Here is a 13,460-nt window from a genome sequence, read left to right as displayed (position 1 = left end):
CACTGGGACAGTATTATATTTACCATGACGACCCCCTTGATTTGGCTTACATACTGCTGGCGCGGCGAGGGACCCAGGATCCCCTGGGGGGCTGTGCGCTAGTGGGGAGTGCTGTGATATTTTTTCTACATTGCTGTCCTGCCTTGGGCTGGCCCCAGTTCGGTTCCGGGTGCGACACCCTGTCCTCCTACTGCAGCTTAGGCAGGAGCATAAATCATCAGGCCGGGGGTACTACAACTTAGGAGCGCCATGGGCAAGTCGGATAACCATCAACCCAAACTGAACTTTGAGGTGGTGAAGCGAAATGCTCGAGGCCCGCAGGAAAACCAGGGGTTGGACAACCGCGAGGATGCCCAGAACGGAGCCACAATACCGGCTACTGATGTGCAGAGCATTCTTCAGGTGGTCCGGCAGGGGTTCGCTACCATCACGGACAAGGTTGACGGAATGTCATCACGCATCGACGCTATCGCGCATAAATTAGACGGACATGAGGATCGCATAAAAGAGGCGGAGAGGCGTATTTCAGACACTGAGGATACTACAGCTCGGGTCACCACGCAGGTCGCCCACCTGGATAAATTGCTGAAAATTGTTGCCGCTAAGAATGAGGACTTGGAAGCGTGCAGTCGGCGCAACAACATTCGCGCTTTAGGAATTCCCAAGTCAACCAACACAGGGAGAATAAAGGAATATGTCGAAAAATTGTTATTGGCCTCTGTCGGGACGGACGCTTTTTCCAGCCAGTTCATAGTGGAACGCGCCCATCGCACATTGGGGCCGCGCCCTCCCCCTGGGAGCACGCCGCGTCCCATAATAGTGAGACTTTTAAATTATAGGGACCGCAATGTCGCTCTTCGGGTTGCAAGAAATAAAAAGCAGATGACATATGATGGTAACACATTCTTCATTTACCCGGATTTTACCCCCCTGGTTCAGGAGGAGAGGCGAAAGTTCACAGATGTCAAGACCAAACTGCGGCTTGCCCAAATGGATTATGCACTGCTGTATCCCGCTCGCCTCCGTGTGACCCACCAGGGTAAGTAGCGATTTTTTACCAAGCCCCAGCAGGTGAAGGACTTCCTTAAACACTAGAAACAAACAGGTCACAATATTGGAGCATCAGCGGCATCGCCGCGATCTTAGGCCCTGGGAGCAGACGATGACCCACAGTAACTATTGTACTGCTTACTCTTGGCATGCTCTCTTTTCGTTCAGACTCACTCTGGGCTGTAACGGCGGCATCAAGTTGGTAGCGTTGGTTGGACAGCTGGGACTCTGGTGCTCATTTCATATATTGTTCGGCTGACCGGCCACTCTGAGTCCTTTGTTTTTTTTAAAAAACATGCTGGGCACCCCTGACTCCATCAGGGTCCAGCCCTCACCATCTGTGGTGGACTCTCGGAGCGGGGAGTATCTGTGTTGTCACCTAAGGAGACCCACCATGGGTATTCCCCCAAGGTTGCACACTGCATGGCCTGAGCCATGTGTGTTGGTCTCATTACCATGGAATGTTTTTTTTCTTCTCTTTTTTTCTGTTTTTCGAGGGAGGCGGGAGGGGGGGTGGGTGTTTACTTCTGGCAAGTTGGGGTTGCTTCAGTGGGTGGGGGAGGGAACACGGGAGGGATGTTCATGTTTGTACCTGTTATTCCCAACACAGGATGGTTTGGTTTTACTTGTACGGAGGATGGTAGGTGATTTCGCTGTTGAGCGTTGGGCACAAGGCACAGTAATGCAGTATCTACGCTCTCAGGCATTGGGCTGTACTCATAAGGCATGGGCATTTTTAGTATTGGTGTATACATGTATGTCTGAATGACATGGAGTCCGAGAAATTGATCATTGTCACTTGGAATATCAGAGGGCTGGGAGATTCACGCAAAAAGAGACACATACTAGCCTATCTGGACCGGCATCAGGTGCATATAGCCATGCTGCAAGAGACACATTTTAATCCACGGAGCCCTAACACTTTCGCAAGTAAATGGGCAGGACATCGAATCTTCTCCTCTTATTCCTCCTATGCAAGAGGCACAGCTATACTCATAAAGAAACACACGCTCTTCCAGTTGGCTGGGGCTACCTGGGATGTGCATGGGAGATATTGTCTGGCTTGGGGTAGGCTGGGTTCTGACTCCGTCACCCTGGCCTGCTGCTATGGGCCGAATGTGGACGCCCCAGATTTTTATTCTGAACTATGGGCTCGGATCTTTGATGTAGGCTCTAATCATATCATTTGGGGAGAGGACTTCAATGTTGCATGTGACCCAGAGGTGGATAGGTCTCACCCAGCCCCTCATCATTACACAAAAGCTTGAGCTTTTTTGCAAAGCACACTCAGTACTTATCAGTTAATTGATGTCTGGCAGCATGCACATCCTCGCAGACTGGAAGGCACGCACTTTACAGCGCAAGCGGCGTCATGGGCGCGGCTGGATTATTTGTTTGTAAGCCGTGGGTTGGGCCCCGCTATCACTCAGGCTCAGCATTTGGCCCGCACATATTCAGATCACGCCCCAGTAAAACTTACGCTGTCATCGGCAGATTATGGCCCCCGCGCAATAGTTGGAGACTGAACGCCCCTATTCTATTGGACCCACTTTTTCAGGAGGAGCTGGGGGAGGAGGTACGAGATATTTTTGCGCAAAACAAAGTCTCAGTAGAGAATGTCGAGACCATTTGGGAGGCATTCAAGGTCACCCTCAGGGGTTATTGTATATCCAAGGGGTCGGGAGTGCTCAATGACATTATGGGTACTCTGCGGAAGCTGGATAATGAACTTAAGGTCCTCGAGATGAAATTGGCCTCGCATCCGGATAGTTCCACCCAGCTTAAATTCAGGGAGACGCTCACAGAATATATGGAGTCAGCACGGAAGGAGGCGCGCTTTCGGGGGAGATATTGGATGGCTAGGCGATATGGGGAGGGGGAAAGGCCAGGCAAGGCACTGGCGGACACGATTCGGAAACCACGGTATTCCAACTATGTGCTGGAGCTCGAGGGCCCAGGGGAGGTGGTATATAGGGATACAGCCAGCATCCTTAATGCCTTTGCCACGCATTCTGCTCAATTGTATGCCCCGCATAGGGCAGATGAGTTGGATTTGGATAGTTATTTTCAGGATGTGACATTGGGGTGGCTGAGTGATAGGCAGCGGGCGTTTCTATGTGCCCCGTTTGAGCTTGATGAGGTAAGGGACGCCACTATGCATCTGCAATCCGGGAACGCCACTGGTACAGATGGCATACCAGTAGAATTTTATAAAATGTATATAGATCTGATGGCCCCCATCCTTCGGGAAGTTTATGAAGATGCCCTAGAAACCGGGCACCTACCACCCTCTATGAGAGAGGCCTTAATTGTTTCGCTGTTAAAGCCTGGGAAGGCGCCTCACCAGTGCAATTCTTACAGGCCGCTGTCAGTACTTAATTGTGATGTTAAAATATTGGCCAAGCTCATAGCCAACCGACTTAGCTTATTGCTGTAGAACTTAATACTTCCTGATCAGTCTGGTTTTGCGCCTGGCCGAGCTACCTCTCATAACCCCCCCCCCTCCCCCTTTTCTCTCCTGGATTAAACTCTTGCATTGCTCCCCAGTTGCTAAGGTGTTCATCAATGGTCGTACCTCTCAGGCGTTTCCGGTTACAAGGGGTAATCTGCAGGGATGCCCCCTATCCCCGCTGCTTTTTGCGCTGGCAGTCGAACCCTTGGCAGCGAAATTGCGGCAGCATCATAAAGATAAAGCGTTATGGTGTAACATGAGGCAAATATTAATATCATTATATGCGGATGATATCACACTGTACATTCGCGATCCACACACTAATATGAATCCAATTCTCTGGGAGTTCATAGTGTTCGGGAAACTCTCTGGGATCCAAATTAACTGGAGCAAATCCTGTATTTTCCCTTTAACGGCCACTACGGTCCGCTTCCCGTTAGATTACCCTCTGGAGTGGTGCGAGGACGAATTGCGGTATCTGGGCATTCGTGTCACGAGGGATAGGGATGAATTAATGCGCCTCAATTATGGATTACAGCTCTGATGCGTATCACGGAATATGTTACTCGCTGGAGTACTCTCCCTCTTTCAATGGCGGGAAGAGCCTCCCTGATGGTGATACTGCTCCAATTGCTGTATCTTTTCTTAAATATACCATTTTATCCGGGGACTTATTTTTTTAAAACACTGAAATCTGAATTGATACGTCTGGTATGGGGGGCAAGCACCCAAGACTACAGTGGAGTGTACTCATGAGGCCATACTCGCAGGGAGGTTTTGGTGTGCCTAATTTTGAATTATATTATCTTAGTGCACAGGCTCACTATGCTTATTTCTGGGTACGCCAACCGCGATATATGCCACAAGTGGCAGCAGAACACTGGCTTGCGCATCCTGTCCCGATAGAAGGAGTGTTGTATGATGGGTCTACTGGCAGGGAGCACCCATCGACTACGGTTGCCTGTACTGTGGCAGCATGGCAGCGCATAAGCGGTTTGTCAAATGCCCCTATGCTATAGTCCCCGCTGATGCCCCTCGTATACCACCCCAGCATCCCCTTGCTCCAAGAAGCAGTGTTTCATAAATTTGCGGAACGTGCGCGCATTACAACTTGGGGGATCTGTATCATGATGGTCAGTTTCGAACACGTGTGCAAGTTTTTCAGGGCTTACAGCAGACCCCGCTCGATGTGTTTTTGTACATTCGTCTTAGACAGGGCATCCGCTCCCTTACTCCGAGCTTCCCTGCTGAGCCCCCGGGGCTTGCTCCGCTGCAGCTGACTCTTAAGAGCGCGACAGCCAAACGGCTTGTATCATTGATATATCGCACAATACTCACAGAAAGAAAGGAGCCATCTGCGCTAGCTAGGACGCGTTGGGACACAGAATTGGGCTTTGAGCTGTCGGATGAGCAATGGGCGTTCTGCTCTTCGCAGACAGAGCAGGTATCGGCTAGCAGTAGGCTGCGTATAATTCATTACAAATTCTTGCATAGATTGTACTACACCCCGGTTAGGATGTATAGGCATAATCTGAGAGCTGCCGATAACTGTGACAAGTTTTGCGCGCTGGGTGTAGATTTTATACACTTAGCCTGGGAATGCCCGGAGGTACATGACTATTGGCAGCTAGTTTTTGAAGCTTTAGATTTGATGGTGGGTGCTTATATTGAGCCCACGCCCCTGTTGGCGCTCCTAGGATTTGTTAAACCATTAAAAGCAGCGTGGCGTAAATATGTGGCACTTGCACTGCTTCTGGCAAAGAGGCGTGTGGCGTGCCGCTGGGCCAGAGGGCGGGCACCTAAGTTCAAGGACTGGATGGACGATTTAGTGTATTGTCAGGAACAACTCACTACATATGCGGAATTGTTGCTGAGCACCTCCAGACCCAGTGATATCTGGGGACCCTTACAGTGCTGTTTGCTTGCACATCCGCGGACGACCTCCACAACAGTGTAAGAGGAGCTGGTTTGCCGGAAAGGTTCTGGGTTCCCGCAATATTAGTGGGGCTGGATTCACTACAGAGATGGGGAGTTATGGATCTATGCTATTTGGAATGTAATATGCTGAGGCTGGGATGACCAGGAGTGCCTGGAATTGGGCTCTACTGGGGGTGTTGGAACGATGACGCCCTGAGACGGGTCTGTGCTGAGTGCAGATAATGTTCTTCCGTTCACTGTGACTGTGTGTAATGCTTTCACCTACTGTAAGATGCCTTTCAATATATGTGTAAATGCCTTCTTATTTTCTCCTAGATGAAGAGATGAAGTTATGCCATTGATGTGCTACTACTGTGCCAAGCTTGCTGTGATGTATATGACATGTCTGTTTGGTTTATTTTGAAACTAATAAACAGAATTTACAAAAAAGAAAACTTGGGTACAGTAGCAGAATGCACCTCTGCCCAATAGTTGAGGTGTGCGATGCCCATGCACATACGTGATTTTCATGGCCAAGGCCAAGCTGGTGAGATTTACGCATGTCCTAGCACAGCAACACTTCGGAATATGTCAGAGCACCCCCATGGGGTACTGCATCATGTGAGTCCTTCCTAAAACTTACCCTTTGGGCATTCTACTCCGTTAAGGGTGGACATTGATGGTGTCTGAGGGGGCACCAGTGCATGCTTCTGAAAGGCAAGCAGGTACAAGCTCAAAGCGGGGTTTACGCACCCTGGGAGGTCACTTTTAATGCGTACTTTAAGGGGGAGAGTAGTTTTATGGTAGTGTGTTGGTACATTTCCCACCGAGTAAGACCATTGATCCCACATATAAGACAATTTAATTTAAGTAATAGGGATGTAAACACCATCATTCCTTATGTCATATATAATATTAATACAAACAGAGATGCTCTGTGGGGTAGAAATGATAGAGGCGATGGAGGAAATTATTATCGTCATTTTCTTCAAAGCAAATCTCATTGTCAAGTTGCAGTTTCGCAGGTAATGCCATGGAAAGGGAAATCGAGTGGGAAGGGGGGGGGGGGGGGGGTTCAGCCCCTAAGAGGGGCGTTGTCTGTTCATCCAATAACGATCTGATCTAATGCTGTATATTAAAAGCACTGATTTCATTTATGGTAATAGGAAACAATCCAAGGGAACAATAACCATGACGAAAATCAAACAACCCAAGCTAATTTTTTTTAAATTATGTATTTCTTGATAAATAAGTGTAAATCAAATCCCAAACTCAGGTAAGGGGCTGTAAAACATTGCACTGCCTTAGAAGGTCTCTGGAATGAAGTTTTCGATTTCACTGAAGGTAAAACTGAAAAGCCCTCTTCCCATCAAGTATACAAACCATCCAGATCAGGAATTGGCGAAGACTAGAGTTAAATCCAGGGGCATAACACAGGCCCCCACAGCCCCCGCGCTGCGGGGGGGCCCGCACTCCAGGGGCCCCCTTGCTCAGGAAGCCTCTTCATCATTAATTAAATGGCTCTGGCAGAGTGTCTTGTATAGTCTAGTGAGCTAGAATGGCTGGCAGGTCAGGAGTGTTGCGCCGACCCAGTGGCTCATTGCTGCATTGGCTGCACCAATAAGCATTCATTATAGCACAGCTGCTGCAGGCCGGCCAGGTGAATGTATGACATTGTTCAGCATTCTGTCCATCAATAGTTCTTTTTGCATTTGTCACCCCGAGTGGGACAGGTATGCTCAGACGTGAGTCCCGTGCTCTCCATGCCACTGGAATCAAGCTATCCTGGCTGAAGAGGGGTGAAACCCCGAAACCGGTCCTAGGATGCTTGTTTTCAGTCCAGGGAGGACCTGGCCTGGCAGTTCGGGCTGGACTGTTCCCATTGGGCACAGGGTCAAGACTGATTTGCATATGGCTGGGTCCAAACTGGAATGGCATGGTGAGCAAAAAAACGATGGATTTAGGCCCAGATCGCTGTACTAGGGTGAATGTATGACATTGTTCTGCATTCTGTCCATCAATAGTTCTTTTTGTAGGCTGGCCAGGGGCATGGCATTAACGTGACGTGGTCACGTGCTTGCAACAGTATATCCATAATCACTGAGCGTGCGGCAGTTATATATAGCCGCTGCTCGCCACTCCGCAATAATTATTTTGGCGCCTCCTCCATAATTGGCGCCGGCGTTCAGTGGACAGTGAGATGGGTCCATGCTGAGTCTTGGTAGAGGCAGCTGAGGTTATGCGCAAGGCACCGTGACCCACGCCGTAAACCCTCGCACCACCGCAGGCTTACCTCGGCCTCCAGAGGCTCACCAGGTTCCACCAGCGTTGGCGACAGCTGACTCAGTTGTGAGTCTGTTGCCGCCCTGTAGCGATAGCTGCTGCTCGCCACTTTCGGCCCGTACTGTCAGTAAAATAATGATCCCTGGCCTGGACTAGGGCTCAACCAACTCGGTCCCGACCGGAGCCTGCTGGCGGGCTGCTGCCTACAGCTGTGAGAGCTTGTCCCAGCCCGGGGGGAGGCACCTATTGCCATGGCGCCATCTTCACTCGTCGCCTGCCTCGAATTGAAGTAAGTGAAAACTCTGAACTCGTAAAACTATCAGTGTTCTTAAATAAAATGGACGTCCATTTGCTCATTTGATTAGGCCAGATTTATAACGGCCGAGCAGTCAAGAAAGCGATTGGGTAAAGCTTGTTATTTTACGTTAGTCAGAGCAGAAGAAATTAAAGAAGAACACCTGCTCAAAATGTCGGCAGTGGAGTCTGCAGTGCACCGCGGCTACTTTCCCTACCCCAGCGAACGTTGATGTGTGCTTTCAAGTGAGGAGACCCATGGAAAACAGTCCTTTTCCGCCTCCCTCTCTGTTTATCCCCCACTACCGCAGTCATGTTATTCTCTGTGCTTGAGGTGAGCAAGTGGGAAGCAAACTGCGCCGTTTTTTGAAAAACATAATTTAACCCTATTACAATAACTGACCGCAAACATTTACTGAAACATTCTTTTGTTTGCAGTGGCGCGGCGCGGCGCACACTGTAAATGACCGGTGCAGACCTGAGCCCTTGTTTTATTTAACAGTACGATCAGCTTAGAAGAGAACTAGGTGCTTCAGTTTCTGGTGCTTTGCTTTCCAGCTGTTTTAACATCTTATTAGAATGTCTTGTTGCTCAAATGGGTTTAACTGGTCATATTTATATGTTTTCCTGGTTTTCATTGCTTGATTTTGGTTGCGACAAAGTGCCACTCATAGTTGTTGAAATGTCTCACATAATTACACTGAATTTATGAAAATGTCACACACAGCAATCTGAAACCTTGGCAGCTATGAAGAGTGCCTGCGCACCACGCCACGCCTTGTAAGGATGAAAGAGGCGTGTGCAAGGTCATCATTCATCAGTAAAGCCAATATCTGTGAGGGACAAAGAATGTGGTATTTTAGGTCATCACATAGCGTGGAAAGCGAGGGCTGTAAGGAACGTCCCACTGGCAGCCCTCATGGGGCAGCACGTGCTGCACCCCTTCGAGGCAGGGAGCGTCACAGCGGATGCTGCAGGCGCCCCACAAGAATCAGACTAGCCCTAGGCGGAGGATGGGCCCAGGAAGAGGGGTGCAAGCATATGATTTCTCTTTCCTTAGTGTCCCCTCCGACATATTCAGCTGTTATCTCACTGTATCCAGTGCAACACCTTATGCCTCAGATCTACCACTGATTATTTCATGCTCTTTTTCAGTGACAGAACGTGATCCAAGTTGATAGCGTAGGGGGTGGCTTGGGGAGGAAGATGTAAATGTGGTTGTTGGATAAGATGCTCTACATTATCACCCTTAGGTCCAAGACCAGGATTTAAAAGTGACTGTTTCCAGTTCTGCTAGACATATAGCGCTTTTCGCCCACCTCCCTAGCCTGTGATGCAGTATGGATGGAGTGGGCAGGTAAGGCACAGGTGCTTCAGATGGAAAGGGATCCTGGGGTGAAGGAACAAGTCCTGACTGTGTATACCCTGCTGGACTGACAGACAGGTCCCTGTGTGAAGCCCTGGTCTTTTCCAGCCCCTGGTCTAGGCTGTAGTACGATCAAGAGTGTCTTTCTGAAAAGTGTGCCATTCCAACTACTTGCTACTGACCAACACACTTCTCTGTGGTCTTGGAGGCCCCACTTCCCCTGTATGATGAGGGCCAGTGGCCTGCACTGAAGAAACTATTTGAGGCCTAAGGATGCAGAAACGCCACCTCATTGCCTCCAACTTAGGACTGCTCCCCTTCCCCAGCCAGAACTCAAGCAATGCTGTTTAAGTTGTTCACACTCAGACACACCGTAGATGTAGTGGAAATCTGGTCTCTTTGGCACTAATACACTACATGCCCTAAACGAACAGGTCTCACAGACCCCCCCAAAAGTTTTATCCAACCCAAAGTAAAGGCTCTCTTTTTTCGGCAGAGAATTATTTGGAATTATCAGACTTTTTTTAATAAAGTAAGAGTAAGGCAGAAAAGAGAGAGGGGAGGGAAACAAAGACAGGAAATCTGTGGCAATGGGAGAAAGCAGTGGTGAAAAAGAACCTGCAAGATTGAGGTAAAGAAGTCTGAGGTGGAAAGTGGTGGAAGAAAGAGGCGGGAGGTGGACTCTAGACTTGCCAACATTGGTATTTGGCACCCCGGCATCAAGCTCGTTCACCAGAGTGGGCGGCTGATGGGGTCGAATTGCAGGTAGTAGTGGCCCAGCTCACAGCCACTTTGGCAAGTGTTGAGGTAGTCAAGTGGCCCAGCTCCTGGACGTAAACAAGAGAGGAATGTTCTAGTACTAGTTACCCCGCGCCTAACCAAACTGTGTGATCCTGGGTAGATCGTTCTATCTTCCTGCTCCAAAGGCTAAGATAAATAACAAGACTCTACATACCAGTTCTTGTGTTAGATTTAAAAAAAGGCCAAATCCCCCAGCACTGTACAATTCAAAAGAAGGTCCTTTCAGGCCACTTCCCCCAGCACTGCACAGTTCAAAATAAGGGTATTACAGGCCATATCCCCCAATACCGCATAGCTCAAAACAAGGCCATATCCCCCAATACAGCACGGTTCTAAAAAAGGTAATTTCAGACCATTTCCCCAAGCGCTGCACAGTTCAAAATAAGGTCCTTTCCAGGCCATATCCCATAGCACTACAATATCCCCACCGTACTTCGTGTCTCCTGCTCCGGATACGTGATATGTGACCCCACTTGCCAGGCTTATTAGATCTTTTGGGATGGAGGTAATCTCATATGCCGATGATACACAGATACTGCTGTCTTTTGCCCAACCTGTCATCTCTGCTGCCTCCAATTTTAAGAACTGTATGGAGGCAGTCGCTCAATGGATGGTCTGTAATTCATTGAAGCTTAATGGGGAAAAGACAGAGATTCTGGTGTTTGGTGGAAAGGAGGATATCTGGTCGGCTGATTGGTGGCCTTCCACTATGGGCGTGTGCCCGACACCGACGATCTTGGCCAAAAACTTAGGAGTCTTGATCGACCCCCTCTTGAGGATGGACCAACAGGTAAAGAGGACCATTTCCACTTGCTGGGGCCTTATAAACATCCTACGGAAGATCAGGCGCTATCTGTCCTTTCAGGCCAGGAAACAAATTGTCTTGGCACTGATAGGTTCCAGACTCGATTATTGTAATGCTCTTTATTTAGGCATTAACAAGGGCCTGTTAACCCGTCTCCAAATGGTGCAGAATGCTGCTGCCAAACTGGTTTTGGACCTGCCCAAACGGGCCTCTGCCCATACTGCTAGAAGGACATTACACTGGCTTCCAATTGAGGCCAGGATATCCTTTAAGTCCCTGTCTTTGATTTACAGGACTCTGGACACTAATAGGTCCGGAGGCTTGAGGGACCTGTTGGTCCCTTATACACCTTCCAGAACCCTCCGGTCGGCCAATAAATCCTTGCTATTAGTTCCCCGGATCCGTAAAGCCAAGTGGGGTGGCAGAGCTTTCTCAACTCTGGCCCCTAAGCTGTGGAACATTCTGCCTTTGGAGATCAAATCTCTTCCCTCCGTGCATGCTTTTAAGAAGGCCCTTAAGACGTGGCTATTTGCCAATGCCTACTCTTAGATTTGATTTCTGCCTTTTTTTGAATTGCTTTTGGTTAGGCGCCTTGATGCCTTCGGGCTAAGTAGCGCGTTTACAAATTTCCTTTCATTCATTCATTCATTCGGTGGCGGACAGCTGACCTAGAAAGCAAGAGTGCGTGTGGGCAGCTGTCCTCACTCCCCCGCCATTTCGAGTTTACAAATTCAATAAACTCGGTTCCTCTCGAAAGGCGAGAGACCTCACTTAAGGTGTTTTTTCCTTTTATCTTCCAAATTGGGAGGAGGAAGGTTCTACACCTAGGAAATATAGTGGTGAGAAGTCCTGAGGAAAGCCGGGTTATTATTTAGTGCTGGCTGAAACATGTCGACAATTATGCAGAGTGGGGGGGTTGGAATCTCATTATAAGCTCTCCAACCTGCCACCCACGTTTTTTGGTCTTTTAAATTCCGTACTGGGCTCCTAATATTAAAATTGGAATAAGGATTTCCCGGTATCAGCTTTATATCACTGATTATCACTGGTTCTGTACTTTTAGCTCACCTTTGGTTCCACTTTACATTGTGTGTTGTATTGTCTTTTTTTCCCCTCCCCTATTGCTCCACCTCCAGCATTTGGCTGATGCGGAGGTGTAGTAGCAGCCCTATGATGAAGCATGACACAGCTTGCTGTGTGTGAGGGCAGTTTTACAAAGTTGGTGTATCCCCTACACACTAATTCATCTCCACGTAACTTGTTTTTATCCCTCTTCTTTTTGTGATATTCGATTATCGAGCGGGAGGTCGAAGAGGGTTTTTCCTCTCACCCCTCTGTACTTTGTGTGTTTTGAAGTGCACACACTTGCCAGTCCCTAAACCCTCCCTTTTCCACATATTAGTAACCCCTAAGGTAGGGTATATTGTTTGTGAAATGTAGGGCATGCCCTGATGTGTGTGGCATGTCCTGATAGTGAAATACTGCCAATTTCGTTTTTCACTATTGCAAGGCTATCTGTTCCCATAGGCCAGAATGGAGAGTTAGTTTATAACATCTTAAAAACCTAGCTGACCCTAGGAACAAGATTGGAAAATAAAATGTAGTATTCCTGAACTCAGAATGTTAAAGTGCATCTTTTAGTGAGGGTGATTTTTAAAAAATACCACTTTTAGAAAGTAGGTATTTTCTTGCCTAACCATCCAGTGTGCCTCTGCTAGGTTTGTGTATTGCATGTCTGGCTTTTGGATGACAGGGGATGGAGGAGGGCCGTGACTCCAAAAGTCTGATGAGTCAGGGCTGGGCTGAATAGGCTTGGTCTGCATTTGGAGTGGTGGGAGGAGTAGCATCTTCACCTGAATAGGGCTGTGCCTGCCTTCCACAATAACGGCTCCGCCCCCTTGTGGTGTGTCTGAAGCCAGGGCTCACACTGGCAAAGGAGGTTGTTGTGCACTTGCAAAGTGCCCCACAGAACTGGTTTTGTCTGGTACAGACACTCTGCCTTCAGAGAACAAAGGATTTTGGTGTATAAGAAGAGGGGCCCAGACCCCAGACTTTTAGATCACTTCTGGGAATCAAGAGAAACCTTTGCCAAGGAGAAGAGCCGGATAAGCTGAGGAGGAATACTGCCCCAGTGCTGTTTGCTATCTGGGGTTGGCCTGCAGTGGCTGCTTGCTGCCAAGGAAAGGAGAAAAGGACTTTGCTGTTTGCTTTGTTATCTTGAGGAAGATCTGCAAGGGCTTGAAACTGAGCTTGCCTCCTGTTCTGAAGTCTCAGGGACACAAAGACTTCACCACCAGCTCCCCTGAATTTCCTTGCAGGAAATTCCAACCTGCAAAGAGGTGCCTGCTGCTGTTTGGGACCTCTGGAGACTGTTTGTCTCTGGGAGCTGGGAAATCGACCCAACACCGAAGAAGGGTGTCGCATCCGCACTGGTTTTCCGAGGCATCGCCGGAGAAACCAGTAGTGCCTGCCGTGGCTCGAGAAATCGCAGC

At 48.7% G+C, this 13,460-nt stretch overlaps 1 protein-coding gene across 10 annotated transcripts in view; it reads right to left on the bottom strand.

The window, feature by feature from the left end:
* MAGI2 (membrane associated guanylate kinase, WW and PDZ domain containing 2) overlaps positions 1-13,460 on the bottom strand; it is a 2,464,469-nt gene that overhangs the window by 2,048,392 nt on the left and 402,617 nt on the right. The window lies entirely within an intron of this gene.

Source organism: Triturus cristatus, chromosome 4_1 (assembly GCF_964204655.1).
Source record: "Triturus cristatus chromosome 4_1, aTriCri1.1, whole genome shotgun sequence".
Taxonomy (NCBI): Eukaryota; Metazoa; Chordata; class Amphibia; order Caudata; family Salamandridae; genus Triturus; species Triturus cristatus.
The sequence above is the reverse complement of the archived record's forward strand: the minus strand, read 5'-3'. Positions and strand labels throughout refer to the sequence as shown.